General features: G+C 37.2%; 1 protein-coding gene across 2 annotated transcripts in view; it reads left to right on the top strand.

The window, feature by feature from the left end:
- The first annotated feature begins 4,551 nt into the window (after positions 1 to 4,551).
- LOC136834206 (uncharacterized) overlaps positions 4,552 to 19,024 on the top strand; it is a 287,957-nt gene continuing 273,484 nt past the window's right edge. Inside the window, exon 1 of one of the 2 annotated variants that reach the window (XM_067096496.1) lies at positions 4,552 to 4,715. The gene's annotated coding sequence lies outside the window, so the exon portion shown is untranslated. The remainder of the gene's footprint in view (positions 4,716 to 19,024) is intronic. The other variant, XM_067096497.1, reaches the window with a different exon arrangement.

Below are 19,024 nucleotides of genomic sequence, written 5' to 3'. Positions count from 1 at the left end.
CTGCGCATCCTCCTCCTCCTCTCCTAGGTGGGGTCCTTCTGTAACAGGGAAGTCCCGGAATATCCTTTTTTTTTTTTCTTTTTTTTACCCCTATTCCCTCCTTACGCCCTTCCTCAGAGCATGCCTTCTTTGACAACTTCACACGAGGGGACAAGAACTGGGCAGAGTGGCTTTTTGCGCCATCGTTTGATTGACGTGCTGCAAACGAGTCTCTCTCTGCTGGATAGGAAGGATAAACCAAGATAATTTAATCGTTTGCTCTAATCTCTCTCTCTCTCTCTCTCTCTCTCTCTCTCTCTCTCTCTCTCTCTCTCTCTCTCTCAGCTTGATAGGAAGCAAAAACAAGATAATTTAATCGTTTGCTTAATCCGGTCATCGACGTGATAGCAGCAAAGCTCTCTATCTCTCTCTCTCTCTCTCTCTCTCTCTCTCTCTCTCTCTCTCTCTCTCTCTCTCTCTCAGCGCTTGACAGGAAGCAAAAACAAGATAATTTGATCTTTTGTTTAATCCGGTCATCGACGCGATAACAGCAGCATCTCAGCTCTCTCTCTCTCTCTCTCTCTCTCTCTCTCTCAGCGCTTGACAGGAAGCAAAAACAAAATAATTTAATCTTTTGTTTAATCCAGTCATCGACGCGATAACGGCAAAGTCTCTCTCTCTCTCTCTCTCTCTCTCTCTCTCTCTCTCTCTCTCTCTCAGTCTCAACTCGATAACGGCAAACAGATAGGAAGGAAAACAAAATAATTTAATCGCTTGCATAATCCAGTCATCGACGCGATAACGGCAAAGTCTCTTCTCTCTCTCTCTCTCTCTCTCTCTCTCTCTCTCAGCGCTGACTCTCTCTCTCTCTCAGCGCTTGACAGGAAGGAAAAACAAGGTAATTTAATCGCTTGCATAATCCAGTCATCGACGCGATAACAGCAAAGTCTCTCTCTCTCTCTCTCTCTCTCTCTCTCTCTCTCTCTCTCTCTCTCAGTGACCCTGAAAGGTCCCCGAAGGTCAGGGATGTATGTAACGATCTGCCGAAAGAAGACATTGCGCTCCACCACCATCATCATCATCATCATTGTCATCATCATTTATGATTCATCTGGTAGCGCATGCGCCATTGTTTCTCCACTCTGATGTCATTCATTGACAGGAGAAAGTGGAATGTCGATAGTTTTCTTTTTTTGTTATTCGTGTTTTTGTTTGGTCTGAGTGTGAGTGCGCGTGCACGCAAGCGTACTCCCAGTACTTTCATCGCGTAGTAGACTGTAGCTGCTCGCCAGTACCGTCATTATTATAGCTTTGTGAAAGTGGGCGACTTTCATTAATTATACATCAAACTTAGTGTTATCTGTCTTTTAGTCTTTATTTCTCTTCGTAAATCTTGTCTCATGTTTCAATATCCTCTCTTATTTTTATTCATCACCTTCTTCGATTATGACAAATTATATTGTACGGTCCTTAAGTGTCAACGTTTTTTGTAATGAATTTGTGTGTATTGAGAAAATGTTTATCATTTTCCCGTGATTGCTCTGTTAACGGCGAATTTCCTCAATAACTTGATTATTGTTCATGAGCTTTTATGATCATAACTAATTGTAATGTATAATCCTTACGTGTCGATTTTTTGTAACACATTTTTGAATATTGAGAAAATGCTTATAATTCTCTCCCCTCAATCCATTAATCAGTAAATCAGGGTGACATTTGATATATACAATATTCTGTCAGTCTGGCAATATTCTTTTTTGAATACTCTGTAATAAATGTCATCTAGATAACTCTCGTCTTCCTTCCTGGGTAAAGGTCTTTATTCCTTGAAAATAATAAAAGTTATTCAGCGAACAAAAGTTTGGAAAATACTTCCATCGGCCTTGACAGATTAACTTATACGTTCAGCGTTCATGACACGGTTGAGTGTGAAAACCCCAGTTAACCTGTACAGGTGTGGAGGAGGAGGAGGAGGAGGAGGAGGAAGAGACGGGGGAGGATGTGATTAAGGAACAAAAAATGTGATGTCACTTTAGAAGACCCTATATAAAGATCCAGTTTTTCATATATGCATATGTATATATATATATATATATATATATATATATATATATATATATATATATATATATATATATATATATATATATATATATATGTATGTATGTATGTATATATAGTGTATAAAGTATATATATGTGTATATATATATATTTATATATTATATATATATATTATATATATATATATATATATATATATATATATATATATAATGTATATATATGCATATATATGTGTGTGTATTTATGTATGTTTATATATGTATATATATTAGTTATATATATATATATATATATATATATATATATATATATTACATATAGCATATAGGACGTCCCATTTTTAACTACTTGGTCCCGGATTCGATTCCCTTGCGAGCAGATACACTGTAGGCATATTTCATGAATAGATGTTCTACCTGTTTACCTTAGCGATTAGTTCTGCACGTAATAGTTGGTCGACTGTGTTGGGTGAAACTAAGGTGAGAATATATTTATATATATATATATATATATATATTATATATATATATATATATATATATATATATATATATATATATATATATATATATATATATATAATGTGTGTGTGTTTGTGTGTGTGTGTGTGTGTGTGTGCAAACGAATTGAATAAATTTATAAGCTCAGAACAACACAGGAAAGAGATAATTTCATTTCCATCCAGGCACGGAAAGTTGTACTCGAGATCCAACAATCTCGTTCTTTTTAATGAATGAAGTTTTCGTCTCTGAAAACGAGGCAGAACTGCCGAAGTTCTGCCGTAATGCTCGGAGCGTCTCCCTTACAACTGCTGAAAAGAGACCATCCTTCTCAAGATAAGGGAATATAGATATCCAAGAGAATGAATTGGAACATACGTAAAAAAGTTTGAGTCTCTCTCTCTCTCTCTCTCTCTCTCTCTCTCTCTCTCTCTCTCTCTCTCTCTCTCTCTCTCTCACAAGATATGGGAGGGGTATGAATTGAAACATAAGTAAAAAGTAAAAGTTTTAGAGTCTCTCTCTCTCTCTCTCTCTCTCTCTCTCTCTCTCTCTCTCTCTCTCTCACACACAGACAAGATACGGGATGAGTATGAATTGAAACATAAGTAAAAAAAAAAGTTTTTGAGTCTCCCTCTCTCTCTCTCTCCTCTCTCTCTCTCTCTCTCTTCTCTCTCTCTCTCTCTCTCGGCGACGCCATGTGACCAAGTTGTCTTTTATGGTAGAGAGAAAATAAGCAGAATCCTTTTGTTCTCTTGCTGTGTGATGGATTGTATTACCGTTTGCCCTTGCTTTTTATTTATACTTTAAGAACTAACGCTGAGAGAGAGAGAGAGAGAGAGAGAGAGAGAGAGAGAGAGAGAGAGAGAGAGAGAGAGAGAGAGAGAGAGATGTATCATTTGTGTGGTATGTCAATTTTTAATTGAATAATTTGGACAAGGAAACAATAAGAAAGGCCAAGTATTTTAAAGCTCTTATGAAATTATAAACTGAATAAGTAAATATGTAAATAATTATAAAACGAAGTTAAAACTCCAAAATACCATCTTTCCCTCAACTGTCAACCTATGGAACATTCTATCCTCTTTCGTATTCCCTTATTCTTGTAGTCATCCATGTTTTGAGGGCGAGATCAGGCTCCCTTGGGTTGCGTTAAAACGAGAAAATATGTAAAAGATAAACTTCGTAAAGAACTAATACGCGTTCAGGAAATGAGGAGAAAATAATGAAATTAATAATAAAAGTAGTGGTATTTTGGTTCTTCGTTACCGATATTTATGAGCTTATGTATATTTTGAACGATTAATTCATAAATTTCTATGTGTGTGTGTGTGTGTGTAAGCCAGTTTCATGCGCCAAATTAAGTTTCTGCGAATTGAACAGTTACAGTAGCATACAAAGCTACTTATGAATATTTACGTATTACTGCAAAATTCATAGTCTTTGAATTCAATTTCAGATTCTCGGGATTGCCAACAGACTCCTATTTTCTCGACATGCAGTGTGATCTTTGGCGGAAAAAAAGATTGAAATAAAAGGAATAAAAAAATGTTAGACGTACATCGCTTAGAGAGAAAGAGAGATGCCACGCTATTTTTTTTTTTTTTTTACTCTTATCTCTCCACCTCTTGTTCGGCGAATATCTTTACCCGATGCCTACCGAGGAACCGGGGAACTTTATCAGGGCGATGTCATCTAACGAGCGTGCGTCACATACATTACATTGACTGTCATAATGGATTTCTATAGGATTTTAGACTCTTATGGTAACCGTCAGGAATGAGTTCTGGGCGCGAGCGGCGCTGCCAGGCGTACGATTAACACAGCGTGTTGATGAATATTAATTCTTACAAGCGATTTATATAAGTTTCATTCTATTTAAATGTTACACATTCGCTGTTTGAATGATTTTACATTTATATTGGTATGCAGTAATTCGGGTTATATTACTCATAATGGAACGACACTCTTTCCCAAAAATCTGGCAGGTCCATTGCGGAATTTTAGTCACAGTCGAGTTGACTGTGTTGGTGTGAGTGTGTCTATGCCAAAGTTTGTGCCGGGAAACTTTAATTGAAAACTATACAAATTGGATATATCACTGGTGTCAGTTTATTTAGCTACTTCAGGATATTTAGCGGTCTTGGGATAACCTCCACAACGTATACTAAAGGTAAGGGTTTATTATTTATGATAGATAAGTTATTGCAAAGATTTTTAGCAGCATGGACCCATTAGTTCTACGGGGCATCCTTCAATGAACTTGGTCTATTTTTAGGCAACTTTGACAACTTCCTGGACCGATTTGGGAATGACGAATGGGCGATACTTTTATTTACGGATCAAGTGGATTTTTTTTTTTTTACGATCGTGATGATTTTACAGATCACCAGGTGTTTTACAAATCGTGGGGTTCTTTTTACAGATCAAGTAGGATTTTTTTTTTTACAGACCAAGTAGGATTTTTTTTTTTACAAATCGTCGGATTTTTTTTCACAGATCAAGTGGGATTTTCGTTTTTAGTCAAGTGGGGATTTTTATTTTTCAGACTAAGTGTGATTTCTTTACAGATCAAGTGGGATTTTTTTTTTGAGACCGTGTGATTTTTTTTTTACAGATCAGTTGGACTTTGCATTGCTCCGACGATTCTTTTGACCCTTAAGGTTGTATGATACATGTTTGACCAGTTTTTTTTTCTTTTTGGCTGTAGAAGAAGAGGAGAGAGAGAGAGAGAACTGGATTTGGAGTACTTTTAAGACAATTTTGTCTCCTTGTCTTGCTGGATAATGTTCTGGCCTGTAAAAAGGTAGGATATTTAATTTGAAGTGTACAATAGACATAATTTACTTAGCCTAGGTCTATGTCATTCCTCATTCTTGTTTATTTTTTTGGAAGCCGCCCCCCAAGACTTAGCGACCCTGTACCCCCTAAGTTATTCTGTACCTCCTACTCAGTATTCTACCCCTTTGATTATAAATAATACCCAGTGTCTACTTTACCAGAGATGCTAGTGCATCTAATTAGGATTACTTTCAATGGTATAGGCTTAGGTTTTTGTATTAGTAAAGTGTTAGGATTTGATGAATCGTTGCCTAACCTTAAGTGAATTTAATTTTAGAAAAAGCTTTTTCAAAATCCCAGCGCTTTCAGCAGAATAAGACAGAATACAAGAAATAAAAGGAATAAATAGAATAAATAATGACCACTGTCAGAATGAGAGATACGAGTAATTTAGGTGAAGAATGTCATGAATTAACATACTTTGTCAATGTTAACTACCTGCTAGGTCAGACGGGGTTAGACTTTATTAAGACCTATTGTTTAAAGTGAAAATGATTTCATATTAGGCCTAGTTGAAAGTATTGCAGTTTTAGGTATTGTGGATAGCATGGTATCAGGAATAAATGAAGGCGCCATAGATATTACCAGGAAACCTGTTTAATATTCGCAGCGGAAGTGGAAATCCAGACTACCGTTATCATGAAAATTGTGAAGCCTTAGGAAGTTTGTGAATCGTGATTGGGGTTGGAGGCCTTCCTAAGGCTTCTGTCTGTCTTTCGGGTATAGCTGATCTGTATCTGCTAAAACGATGTCCTTTTTTTATATGTCTTTTTGCGTAAAGTAGTAGTACGGTGGTTCACGCTGCACGTCTGACTTACCTTGTATGCCTTTTGGGAATTGGTGTAAGCTAGGCCTACTTTTTGCAAACCATTAGCTGTCTTGTATGTAATGATGGAGGTTTTCCCCTATCAGTTAAATTAATTTTTATATATATAACGAAAATACGTTGACTTGCTTTATCTTTTGTCTAATTTTAATGAGTAAGGCGAGGAACCTTATATATGCCAATTTCTTTATACATAGGCCTAGTGGATGTTAGTAGACTTGCAGAGGACAATGAGTTTGGTTCACATTGCTTGTAGGTGGTCTTTTCTTTGTTTTTAATCTGACATCAACGACAAAGAATACTTCACATAGTACCACCAAATAGTTTGAGAGCTTTGAGAATGTAAGTTGGTATTCGGTGTTCGAACAGCCGAAGTCCCCAAGAAGGCCTTCCTTCCTATCAGATGACAGACGACGTGACGCCCCTTTGTCGGTTAGGGAGAGAAGCCCCTGTATGACCGAGAACTTGAATAATGGATGCACTCTGTGAGGTACCCTTTTGTTTTTGTGTGTCTCTCAGGTAAGGCATGGTAATTGTCATAGTAATTATTCTTTGTATGAAAAACTAGGCTGTTGTTTAACACTTGTTCTGGCAAAGTTTCATGAATGAATAGCTATTTTTTTTTTTTTAGGTGAAACTATTCGTTGGATGTTTTTATTATTATTGTTAATGAGAAGATGAACCCTATTCATATGGAGCAAGGACACAGGAACCATTGACTTGAAATTCAAGCTTCTAAAGAATATGGTGTTCATTTGAAAGAAGCAACACTAAGTAATAGGAAATACAAAGAAGGGATTAGTTGAAGACTTGTTAAACAATGCGTGCTACACGCGACTGTTTCTACCCTTTTCGGAGCTAATTTTAAAGAAGGATTTACTGAAAATAAGTTTTCAATAATCGTCTCTCATCAGTTGTTTTTCTTCACTCTATCTCCCTGTCTCGTCCATGGGTGTTTTGTTATATTCCCACGCTGACATGACTTTCTCACGTCATTCTCCACGTTCTCACAGGTCATCAACTCCTAACTCTTCGTTTTAATGGGTGTGCCTTTTTTTATTCTTTTAGTGTTCTTTTTTTACTATTTGCATTCCTGGTACGGCATTCGTATGTAGAAGACGTCTCTGAGTTTTGTTGATCATGCACAAGTAATTGTTTCTTTTCAGTTGTTGTAATGAGACAGATATTAGTAGATAGACCTTAGAGACTAAATTCTAGCATTATTTTTGTGTGGTAGTCTTTATTACATTTCCTCGTTCATTTTACGATTTTTTTTTTAGTTCCTTCTCTTATTTCGCTAATTTAAGTGTAAGCTTTTATTGTATCTGATTTTTTTTTTTTTATTGTATCTTTTGTGTAAGTCATACACATTGGTGGCCATAGAATATCTGCCCCATATCAGAGGGGCCTGTCTCTTCCTCTGTGGAGAAATATTCTTCAAAGGTCGGTGTAAAGTTTTTTTCTCTCTTTCTGGGAAATATTCCCTGAGAATGGTCGTAAAATCTCACTTTCTCTGGGACATAGCCTATGTCCTCAAAATCATGGTGTAATACCTGTTGACATAGAACGATCGTTTATACACCAATCTGGTCATCATGGAGTGCAACTTGCTCTTCTTTACAGACTCTCCCCTCCACTTCCCCCTCTTCAGTGTCTACCCACCCCCTACCTGAGCGGATTCCTTACCTCCCCTTCGTCTCCTCCCTTGACATAATCCGACCAGTTACACAGCCTCTCTCAGCCCCCGCAAACCCATCCTTCTCTCCCGTTCCCCCTCTCCCCCTCCCTCCCCACCTCTCCCCGAGTTAGGTCACCTTCATAATACTTCCATGTATGTCTTGTATGTTGTTTGTTCTGCGGAGTCTCACTAAAGCTGGGTGGTGGATTCCAGCGCGGGAGGATCGTCCTGTGCTGTAGTTTGAAGTGATTTTTGATGGCTGGGAGATTTTCGGGTTGGGAGATGATTTTTCCTGTCTCTCGTTCGCTCTCCCCAACCCCAACCCCCTCTCACGCAGGCGCGCAGTCGCATACACTCATTTGATTAGGGTATTAGGGATCGTAATTGTCCCTTTGTAAGATTGCTCAGCTGCGCTGGTGGAATAATCATATTTTCTCTCGTCTCTTAAACTGTCACACCGTTTGCGTTCTCCCTCAGCTTTCCATCCTAAATAAGTCTTGTTCAGTCACCCTCTTTTTCCCCAATCTGTATCCCGGCACAAAACAGCGGATTAAAACGCCACCTCGCCCCTCAGATACTCTTGCCGAGCTCTGTTATATGTATTGTTTCCAGGTCGTGGAAGGAGAAAGAGAGAGAGAGAGAGAACGCATGGATGGGGGTGGAAAAGGTCGAATGAATGAATATTGGTCATTCGGGCTCATTGGTAAGGGGGGAAAGAAATACTCTCTCTAGTCCTAACCCAGCCCCTCTCTCTCTCTCTCTCTCTCTCTCTCTCTCTCTTTAATAGGAATTGTCTTTCTTTTTCTCCCTCTGTATTCCTGGAAGGGCGAGGCGTCTTTTTTTTTTCCTCCTATTTTACTTCCTACTCCGAAGGGTAAGCCCTCTCCATATCCCCTCCCTCCCTCCTCCCTCCTCCCAGTGAACTTCGAAGGGAAATTCATTTCCTTCAAGAAAGTTATATATATTTATTTGTCCTTCCTCTTCTCTTTACCTTCCTCTCTTTCCCCTGTCCATTCCCCTCTACTCTTACTCAGAAGGGAGACTATTTAAGTGTCCCTTCTCTCCCACCCTGGGAGGGCAGCAGGACCCTCCTCTCATCCCAGTTCCCTTCTCTCCTGTTCTCATCCCCGAAAACTTTGGCCCACCCGGCTGATTAGGGTGTAATGAACGATTGGCCCTCAGTTTTTTTTCCCTCATGATTTATCGTAGGCCCGCGTATAATCAAGCGTAGGCCTAGCTTATCTCTGTGTGATTGCGCCTCTTTAAGGGCCTTCCCTGAGGCTTGCTGGCGTAAATGATTAATTATTTTCTCTGAAAAGCAATGGGGATAATTACTTTATTGATTTTTCTATAGGAATAGGAAACTGGAATAGGAATCTTAGGCGTGTTTCACGTGGGAATTTTGTTTTTTTTTCTACAAATAGGGAAAGTCAGGTATTAGGCTACGTAAAGTATATGCTTATGAATTCGATGCTGGGATTCGCACATTTTGAAGCTTGATGATTCATTGCTGTTGTTAGTGTGTCTTTCATTTTCATCTTCCCAGGCTCTCTTTCACCAAACCATTTTCCCTTGCGGAGAGTCACGTTTGACAGGTCCAGCAAAGGAAGAGAGTGCGGAGACATGACAGCTGAAGGAAGAGAGTTCTGAGACCTCAGGCGTTTTATTCCTTTGTTGGCATTTAAAGATTTGATCGTCTTTGTCGTGTGAGAAAAATATATATATATATATATATATATATATATATATATATATATATGTGTGTGTGTGTGTGTGTGTGTGTGTATTTTGCCAACCTTGTTTGGAGTGTGAGTGTAGCCTATTTCATGACATGCTTGTGAAGTGCAGGTGACGCGCATTCGAACTTTAGCATTGACCAACTAAAGGACATGAAAAACATTTTGGCAAGAGTGTGTGTGTATTATATATATATATATAATATATATATACATATATAGGCCTATATATATATATATATATAATATATAGATATATAGATATATATATATATATATATATATATATATATATATATATATATAAATATATTTGCATATATATATGTATTATATATATATATATATATATATATATATATATATATATATATATAACACTTGCAAAATGTGTCTATGAAACCGTCCTTTATTTAGATATCCCGAGAGAGAGAGAGAGAGAGAGAGATGGGGAAAGGAGAGAGAACGCTCGACGATTTTTTTTTTTATCCTGGGAACATCACAGGTGCGGTTGAAATTAGTTAAAAGGTAAAGTTCATGAGAGGTTTCGAGCCCACTCTTTTTATCGGTTTACCTTTCAGATAAATTAAGGTCTCCCTTAGTATTAGAAAATCCTTTTTTTTTTTTTTTTTAGAGCTTGTGAAGTATTCTATAAACGCACTGCTTTCAAGACGATCTGTACTAAGACGCTGGCGGAAAGTTTAGTAAAACTGTATGTTTACCCTTTAAATATTTTGTGTATTTATGGTACGTGCCGTCGATATGTTCTCTCTGATGTATGTTTGCCGGGTGGTCAGTCTAGTGATTCGGGCTGCAGCTGGTGGCGGAGATTTGAGAAGGAATAAAATAAAGATATAGGAATTAGCCATTTACAGAGTAACTAACGCCTTGTCTTACTTAGAAATGGGAGAGTCTTGTCGAGGTGATACGTCAGTACTCTTTAATGGAATCTCTCTCTCTCTCTCTCTCTCTCTCTCTCTCTCTCTCTCTCTCTCTCTCTCTCTCTCTCTCTCTCGGGAGAGCTTCGACGAAAAAATGATACATCCCTAATCTTTGATGAAACTCTCTCTCTCTCTCTCTCTCTCTCTCTCTCTCTCTCTCTCTCTCTAGAGCTTGACGAAAAAATGATACATCCCTAATCTTTCTCTCTCTCTCTCTCTCTCTCTCTCTCTCTCTCTCTCTCTCTCTCGGGAGAGCCTAGACGATATGATACGTCAGTAATCTTTGATGGAACACACACTCTCTCTCTCTCGTGAGAGCCTAGACGATATACGTCAGTAATCTTTGATGGAACACACTCTCTCTCTCTCTCTCTCTCTCTCTCTCTCTCCATGGCAGCTGTTCGGTGGAGAAACTGGATTTAGATTGAAAGCTCCTTAGGATAATAACGGGGCTTCATCGCGAAAAATAGTGAAGGGAGCAAAGGTTCCGTCTTCCGCTTCACACGCCAAAATGAAATCCTTACGAGGACGCTTTCGTGACTCGGAGTATATTGCCCTTAGATGACCCCCCCAAGCAAACACGTCAATAAGAATGCCATATGCGGCGCCAATTAAATCACTGCCGAGGGTCACACAGCTCGCCTTGGGGGATCCCTCCCAGAGGTTTACGCTCCCGTGGCGGCGTTGCTCGTTTTTTTTTTTTTTTTTTTTTTTATTGCTGGGTATGTAACCGTTAAATGCCCTGGTCGACTTCCTGTTGAATTACATTTTCTAGAATTAAGTAACAACAGAAATAAATTCTTTGGCCTTTTGTCCTGTTCTATATTTATTAACGTGTAATAAACACATTATTTTAATTGGTATTCCCTTGATGATTTTATTCCTTTTGTGGGAAGCGTGACAATGTCAGATGCATATGTGTGTACATATATATATATATATATATATATATATATATATATATATATATATATATACAAATGTATATATATACATATATATACATATACATATATATATATACAATGTATATGTATACATATATATATATATATATAGAGAGAGAGAGAGAGAGAGAGAGAGAGAGAGAGAGAGAGAGAGAGAGAGAGAGAGAGAGAGATAAAGTAAAATATATAAAAAAAAATAGAAGTTGAGAGGCCATGCATGGATGAGTTGATGAGACCATCAAGGTGGAGGAGGAGAGGAGGAGGAGGAGGAGGAATCGGGGTGGGGAAAAATTCCGGTGTAGAGGACTTGCGAACCCAGAAGACAACGGTACCGCTTCCGGGAGCGGCAAGACGACGATGACGGTACTACCATTGAACTCTCCTCTAGATATGACTCCAGTTGGTCTGGTTGAAGAGCTTCCTCGTATAAGGCTGGGAGAAACTCACTAATTATTATTATTATTATTATTATTATTATTATTATTATTATTCAGGCTTCGTCGTGAGAGGGGAAAAGGCATTTTTCTTGGTAGGAATTGACTTATTATTAGTATTATTATTATTGCTGTTGTTGTTGTTGTTATTATTGTTGGTGAGAAGAGATCCACAGTGGTGTAGAAGTAATATATATATATATATATATATATATATATATATATATATATATATATATATATATATATATATATATATATATGCAAAAGAGAGCTGAGAACCTGTTTGATTCTCCTTCATTTTATTATTATTATTATTATTATTATTATTATTATTATTATTATTATTATTATTATTATTAAGATGATAAACCTCTATTCATATGGAACAAGCTTCCAAAGAGTACGGTGTTCATTTGAAAGACGTTGCAGAAAATAACAGGAAATGCAGAAAGAAAAAATCAGTTAGCCTAATAGAAAATAAAAAAGATGAATTGATGGATAATTAGATACAAATATAAATGAATTAGTAAACTGCAAGATAAATTGTTTTTGGGTAGTTGTAGACTAGGGAAAGAAATAGATTTCACTCAGTACCTTCATCCAGGCGAAAATACCATTAAGTTAAACCCCTAAGTCACAGACCTTTGGGAACCATTGCTTCGGACGATACAACTCACGTCAACAGAATCGTAGTGATCGTAAATAGTAAGAATAATTAATGAGAACATTTTCTAGAGAGATATCAATACAAAGCGCACGCTATGGATGGTATTGATTAAAACAGTTGTAGACTATTTCTCTCACCAGCATTGTCTAGACATACAACCAGCTAAGAGAGAGAGAGAGAGCGTACTTCTACGACCTTTCGTATGGTGATAAAACTGAAAGTAATGATAGTAGGCCTAAGTATTATCCAGCATATCAGGTCCACTGCAAAACATTATTTATCCGCAAAATCAAAGAGGGTTTGGTCCTTAATTTACCAGTATACCTAATGAGGCTATAAATAATTGCTTCTCCAGTTCCATCGTAATTCTAGAACTGGCGTCAGATGCTCCGTTTCCAACGCAAGCTTTGCAGTAACCCAACTGAGGTTGCATGTGACAAGTTATTTTGCAGTCATGGCCTCTTAGCCTATGGAACTGTCTCCCTTTTTGGATCTTAAGCATCACAGTTCAAATTCGTTCAGGCACCTCGAACTTCATTTTGAAACTAGGTCTCAATATCACTGCTTTCAATATTTTTCGTTCAGTGATCTCTGAACCTATACTGGGTGTGATCTCAAGTAGGTAATTACCTTCACTTGGAGAGGTGGAACTTTCTTCTGGTAATCTGTCTCCGGTTACTTAAGTGGAGGACGTGCGAATGTATGCTCTCTCTCTCTCTCTCTCTCTCTCTCTCTCTCTCTCTCTCATTTGCAAAGGACGAAGAGTATGTAAACAAGAGAACGTTTTCGTCCCAAAAATCCGTGTATTTTTTGTTGTTTATTGTTAGGGTACGTAGTAATCCATTCTCTGCACCTGCGCTTGCGCACACACCCATGCGGTATGTATCTATACATATACATACATGCATGCATACATATATATATATATATATATATATATATATATATATTATATATATATATATATATATATATATATATATATATATATATATAAATTTTCAATTTCAATAAAAATTACAAAATAAAAATACCAGTTTACGACATTTAGTGATATTCGTTCACAAAAAAATGTGCATCACTCAAAACAATTTTTAACTATTATATATATATATATATATATATATATATATATATATATATATATATATATATATATATATATATATTTCTGTTGTTTCCACAAGCAATTGGCAATCAAGAAGGTCAACGATCTCTTCCACATCCTCACTTAAATTGCTGAGTCGTGGATGAACCCCCTGTGCAGAAAACAGACTTGCTGTTTCACACATGCAGGAGGCTCACCAGTAGAATGTCTCAGTACTTTGTAAATAAAGAGAAAGTTGCGAATACCATCTGAAAGTTTATCATCTTACGTAGCAACAGCTTCCTCTCTTAGTCAGATTTCATTGGGTGCATAATTGACTTTTACACACTCCGTGTTGAAAATGCAACGTGAACTTGTGGTTAAAAGATTTCTCTACCGCCGGATTTGTTTTCAATCAGCGGATTGAGTGCACGTCCTCTCTCTCTCTCTCTCTCTCTCTCTCTCTCTCTCTCTCTCTCTCTCTCTCGTTAAGCGCTAAAGTGATGTGTATTTTTGGATTTTTAAATGTGGTATTACGTCCTGAAACTAACTCCGAATGATATGAATGAATCTTCCCTTTGAAAGATACGGTAACATTATTAATAAAATTGATAGTCATAAAGTGTGCCTTTATTTTCTTTAAAGGGAATAGCAAAACAAACAATGTTCCTGATAACGCCAATTGGACTTACAGTACTGTGACATTACAAATGATTAGGTTGAGTTATTATTTTTTCTTTGCGTTAGCAACATAACCATCATGATCCTCTCCTGTTATGCTGTTTTTATCATCTCTTGTTACGTTGCTGCTGTCACATGCTGTTTTTGTTATGCTGTGCTACCTAGCGACTCGATTCGCAGTCCTGCAGCAGCAGCAGAGTCGAAAATGCAAATCGCTTTAGTGGAAACTGGGCGTAACCCTCGTGGCGGCTGCAAAATGTAATTTCTTTTGTATGCGGAATTGTAGTGTTTATTCATGATGTAATTGCGGCCGTAAAAAAAAAAATAGATAAAAAAAACCACTTCCTTGGCTTTAAGGTGCAGCTTTTGCCTCTTGTAAAAGGTCAGGAGAGAGAGAGAGAGAGAGAGAGAGAGAGAGGGATGGAGTTGGGGGGCTATTTGTAGAATTTGTAGATTTTAAGTGTATCAGTTATATTGTTTATCGTAATATAACATGTATACGAGAGAGAGAGAGAGAGAGGGGAGGGGGCTATTTGTAGACTTAGATGTAATAGTTATATCGTTTATTTTTCATAATATAACAAAAATATGCTAGGAGAGAGAGAGAGAGAGAGAGAGAGGAGTACTTGTAGTATTTGTAGATTATAAATGCAACAGTTATATTGTTTATGGTAATGTAACATGAGTATACGAGAGAGAGAGAGAGAGAGAGAGAGAGAGAGAAGGGGGAAGGGGGCTACTTGTAGACTATAAATGTAACAGTTATATCGTTTATTTATTATGCAAGGAGAGAGAGAGAGAGAAGGGAAGAGGGGGCTACTTGTAGACTATAAATGTAACAGTTAAATCGTTTATTTATTATGCGAGGAGAGAGAGAGAGAGAGAGTGTAGGAGCTATCTGTAGAATTTGTAGATTATAGCCTAAATGTTACAGTTACATCGTTTATTTATCATAACATAACAAAAGTGTGAGTAGAGAGAGAGAGAGAGAGAGAGAGAGAGAGAGAGAGAGAGAGAGAGAGAGAGAGAGAGAGAGAGGCATCTCTTGGCTGGTGTTAAGGAAGTGCTCTGTGGCACTCTGACATTTAAGGAAGAAATGTGGAAGAGCTGGTTGGTGTGAGGAGTAAATTTGATAAATAAACCTCATTCAAATGGCGAGACGGAAGTGGTTTGCAGCTCGTACAGTTTTCATGCCTTTAGCTGGGGCGCCGCGTCGTTTTCATTCTTTATAGAGCTTGTGGAGGAGCTGCCAGTGATGTGACGATGATTGCAGATGCAGACATTTTTATTTTTTATTTTTTTTAGGATTTTTTCGTTGGGAAAGACTCGGCAATGAATGAAATTTATAGGAGATTTGCACGTGCAATGTGGCGCTCTATATTGTTGTGGCTGGTTTAGTTTTCTTGGGTTTTGCTTCTTCATATTGTGGTAAACATTGTTTTGAGTGAGGCACATTTTTTTTGTGAATGAATAACACAAAATGTCGTAAATTGATATATTGATAGTATTTTTTATTTTGTAGTTTTTTTTTTATTCCATTCTTTGCTCTGACTGAAAAATACTTGGTAGACAAATATATGCGTATGCGATGATTTATTTGTTTTTCTTGGGAAGTTGCGAGAATAACTCTCTCTCTCTCTCTCACGTATTCAATGCATCGCCTGTTGTGGCATTTTATGCTGAAGTGATTTTTAGCTCTTGAGATGGCTAGAAGTTTTCGGTGCCTACTGTTATGACTTGGCCAGTCATAACAAAGTTGTTTACTTTATCGAATGTTTGCTATATGTGAGCAGTTTACGTCGCGTGGTATGTTTCTTGACGTAGTGTTTACGTTCGTGTTTTGAAATTCGGAAATATATGAATGAAACTGTTAACATTCCTGTCGAAAAACGTTCGGGATATTAGGTCGTGGTTTTGGCTTTACTGAATTGCTTTGAAAGGTATGGAAGTCTGAATTACTTTGAAGGGTATGGAAGTCTGAATTACTTTGGAAGGTATGTTGGTCTATCTCATGTACAGAACAGAGGTCAGAAAAAGAAAATATGAAAAATTATGCATAAAAAACAGTTAATAAGTTTAAGATCTCTTTTTATGCAGTTCGACTGAATTGAGGACAAAGGTCTCTTTTTATGTAGATCGATTTAGTTCGGAATATAAGATCTCTTTTTATGCAGTTCGATTTGATTCAGAATAAATGATATCTCTTTATGCAGTTCGATTTGATTTAGAATGAAAGGTCTTTTTTATGCAGTTCGATGTTGCGGTTCAGAATAAAAGGTCTCTTTATGCAGTTCGAGTTGATTCAGAATAAAAGATCTCATTTTATGCAGTTTGATTTAGTTCAGAATGAAAGATCTCTCTTTATGCAGTTTGATTTGATTTAGAGTGAAAGATCTTTTTTATGCAGTTTGATTTGGTTCAGAAAAAAGATCTCTCTTTACGCAGTTCGATTTGATGCGGAATAAGAGTTCTCTTTTTATGCAGTTCGAAAGATCTCTCTTTATGCAGCTCGATTTGATCCAGAATACCTTCAGTTTTGGAAGCATAACTGCACACGACGGCCACCATTGCTTCAGAATCAACAAGACGACACTCACCGTCAGCGCCTTTGCAGGAGTAGTTAGCTAACGATTTGCTGCGATTGGTGGAAAGTGATGAAGTAATAATAATGATATCCCGTCCCTCGCGTGATGCGCTACTCATCACAATGATCATCTTCTTCATCGTCATCAGGCATTCATTCGATGTGGTTCCTCCTGCGGACGGCGAAGTGATAGTGATGGCATTTCGAGTGGGCCATGTGGTCGCCTGTGCGGTCGCCCGTGCATAAAGACGAGCTGGTTTATACACAGCTCCTGATCGCATTGGCCGTCCTCTGTAATTAATGGTTTGGTATCGCATGTCTTGCGTAAGAGGTTTTTTTTTTTTTTTATTTTGGAAGCGATGACGGAACATTTGCCTATCAGGTCTTTTAGAGGGATTTTTTCATGTTGGAATCTTTTTTTCCTTGTTGGAATTGATGACGCAACGTTTGCCTATCAGGGCTTTTAGACTGATTTTTTTTTATTTTGGAATCGATGAGGGAACATTTGCCTATCAGGACTTTTAGACTGATTTTTTTTTATTTTGGAATCGATGAGGCAACATTTGCCTATCAGGGCTTTTACTGTTTTTTTTTTTTTTTTTTTTTTATCGATGAGGCAACATTTGCCTATTAGGGCTTTTAAGAGTTTTTTTTTTTTACGATGGAATCAATGACGCTTTGGAATCAGTGACGCAACATTCGCCTATCAGGGCTTTTATTTGTGGGGGTGTTGTGGGATTTTGGGTCCCCCGGTACTTTTATCTGTGGTTTTTTTTTTGTGGGTTTATAAATGTGGGGATCATTTCCTTCATGAAGTTTTTACTCGTCATATCGTCAGACAAGGCGTGCGGTTTTTATGGCGATGTGTTGGTCTGCAGCAGTGAAATGTCAAGAAGAGAAAGTCTGCCATTGATGAATGGGTTTTATATGTTTCAGTAGCCGCTATTATTCTTTCCTCGATAGGTTTTGTGATTGTACGTGTCGGTGACAGTCGCAGACTAGGAAATACCTGGTAATTGTGCTCGTGAGACTGTTACTTTTGGTAATTGTGCTTTTGGTTATAATTTCATATTAGGTAGGTTGGTTATTTTCGTGTGGTATTTGACGACAGTAGGCTAAAACCCGAGGCAAATATTGTGAATTTTTTTTGTAATTTTAACGTCATAAAATGTTTTGGGCTTTGTAAATCGTATTATAGTACATGGTGTTAAACATTGAATATATATATATACCATGGATTATATATATGTATACATAAATATATATATAAAAAAAAATATATATATATATGCGTAGTGTGTAGAGTATATATATATGTATATGTATGTATGTATATATGTAATATGTATGTATAAAACCTTGTAATATTTTTATGGTGTTGAGACCGAGACGAGAGCGGGCTGCCTAGCGTTAATATACTTCACACTTTTAGAGTGATGAAAGACCCCAATCCTGAAAAGAACTGAATTAAGTTGTCCGCAGTTGAGTAGTATTTGGGTGTTTCTTTATGGTCACTGCTGGATTTCCAACTTTTGTAGTGTACGTGAATTGCCTTTGGGCAGATGGTGGTGACCACTTTGGCTAGATGAGTGTTGATTCTCTCTCTCTCTCTCTCTCTCTCTCTCTCTCTCTTCTCTCTTTGACTAAATGCTACGTGCGGTAGTTGATTCAAATTGCAGTTTTAGATTCGTAAATATTGTTTATTTAGCTGCAAGTTTTTGGATTGCTGATATATACATACAGTACATACATTATATATACTGTATATATATATATATATATATATATATATATATATATATATATATATATATATATATATATATATATATACGTATATATACACACCTATATATATGTGTGTGTATAGCCTATATATACACACCATGTATTGCATGTAAACTTTTTTCGTAATATCCTTCTGCTGTCATTTGTAACCTAATTTCTGTATCGAGCTTGGGAATTCCTGCCAAAAACTAGAATGAAAGCAAGAGGCTGGCTCTGCATATTGCTAAAATTGAAGTTGAAGGCTGTCAGCTCTTGACAGATCCTGCGGG

Source organism: Macrobrachium rosenbergii, chromosome 53 (assembly GCF_040412425.1).
Source record: "Macrobrachium rosenbergii isolate ZJJX-2024 chromosome 53, ASM4041242v1, whole genome shotgun sequence".
Taxonomy (NCBI): Eukaryota; Metazoa; Arthropoda; class Malacostraca; order Decapoda; family Palaemonidae; genus Macrobrachium; species Macrobrachium rosenbergii.
This window is presented reverse-complemented; position numbering and strand designations above follow the sequence as displayed.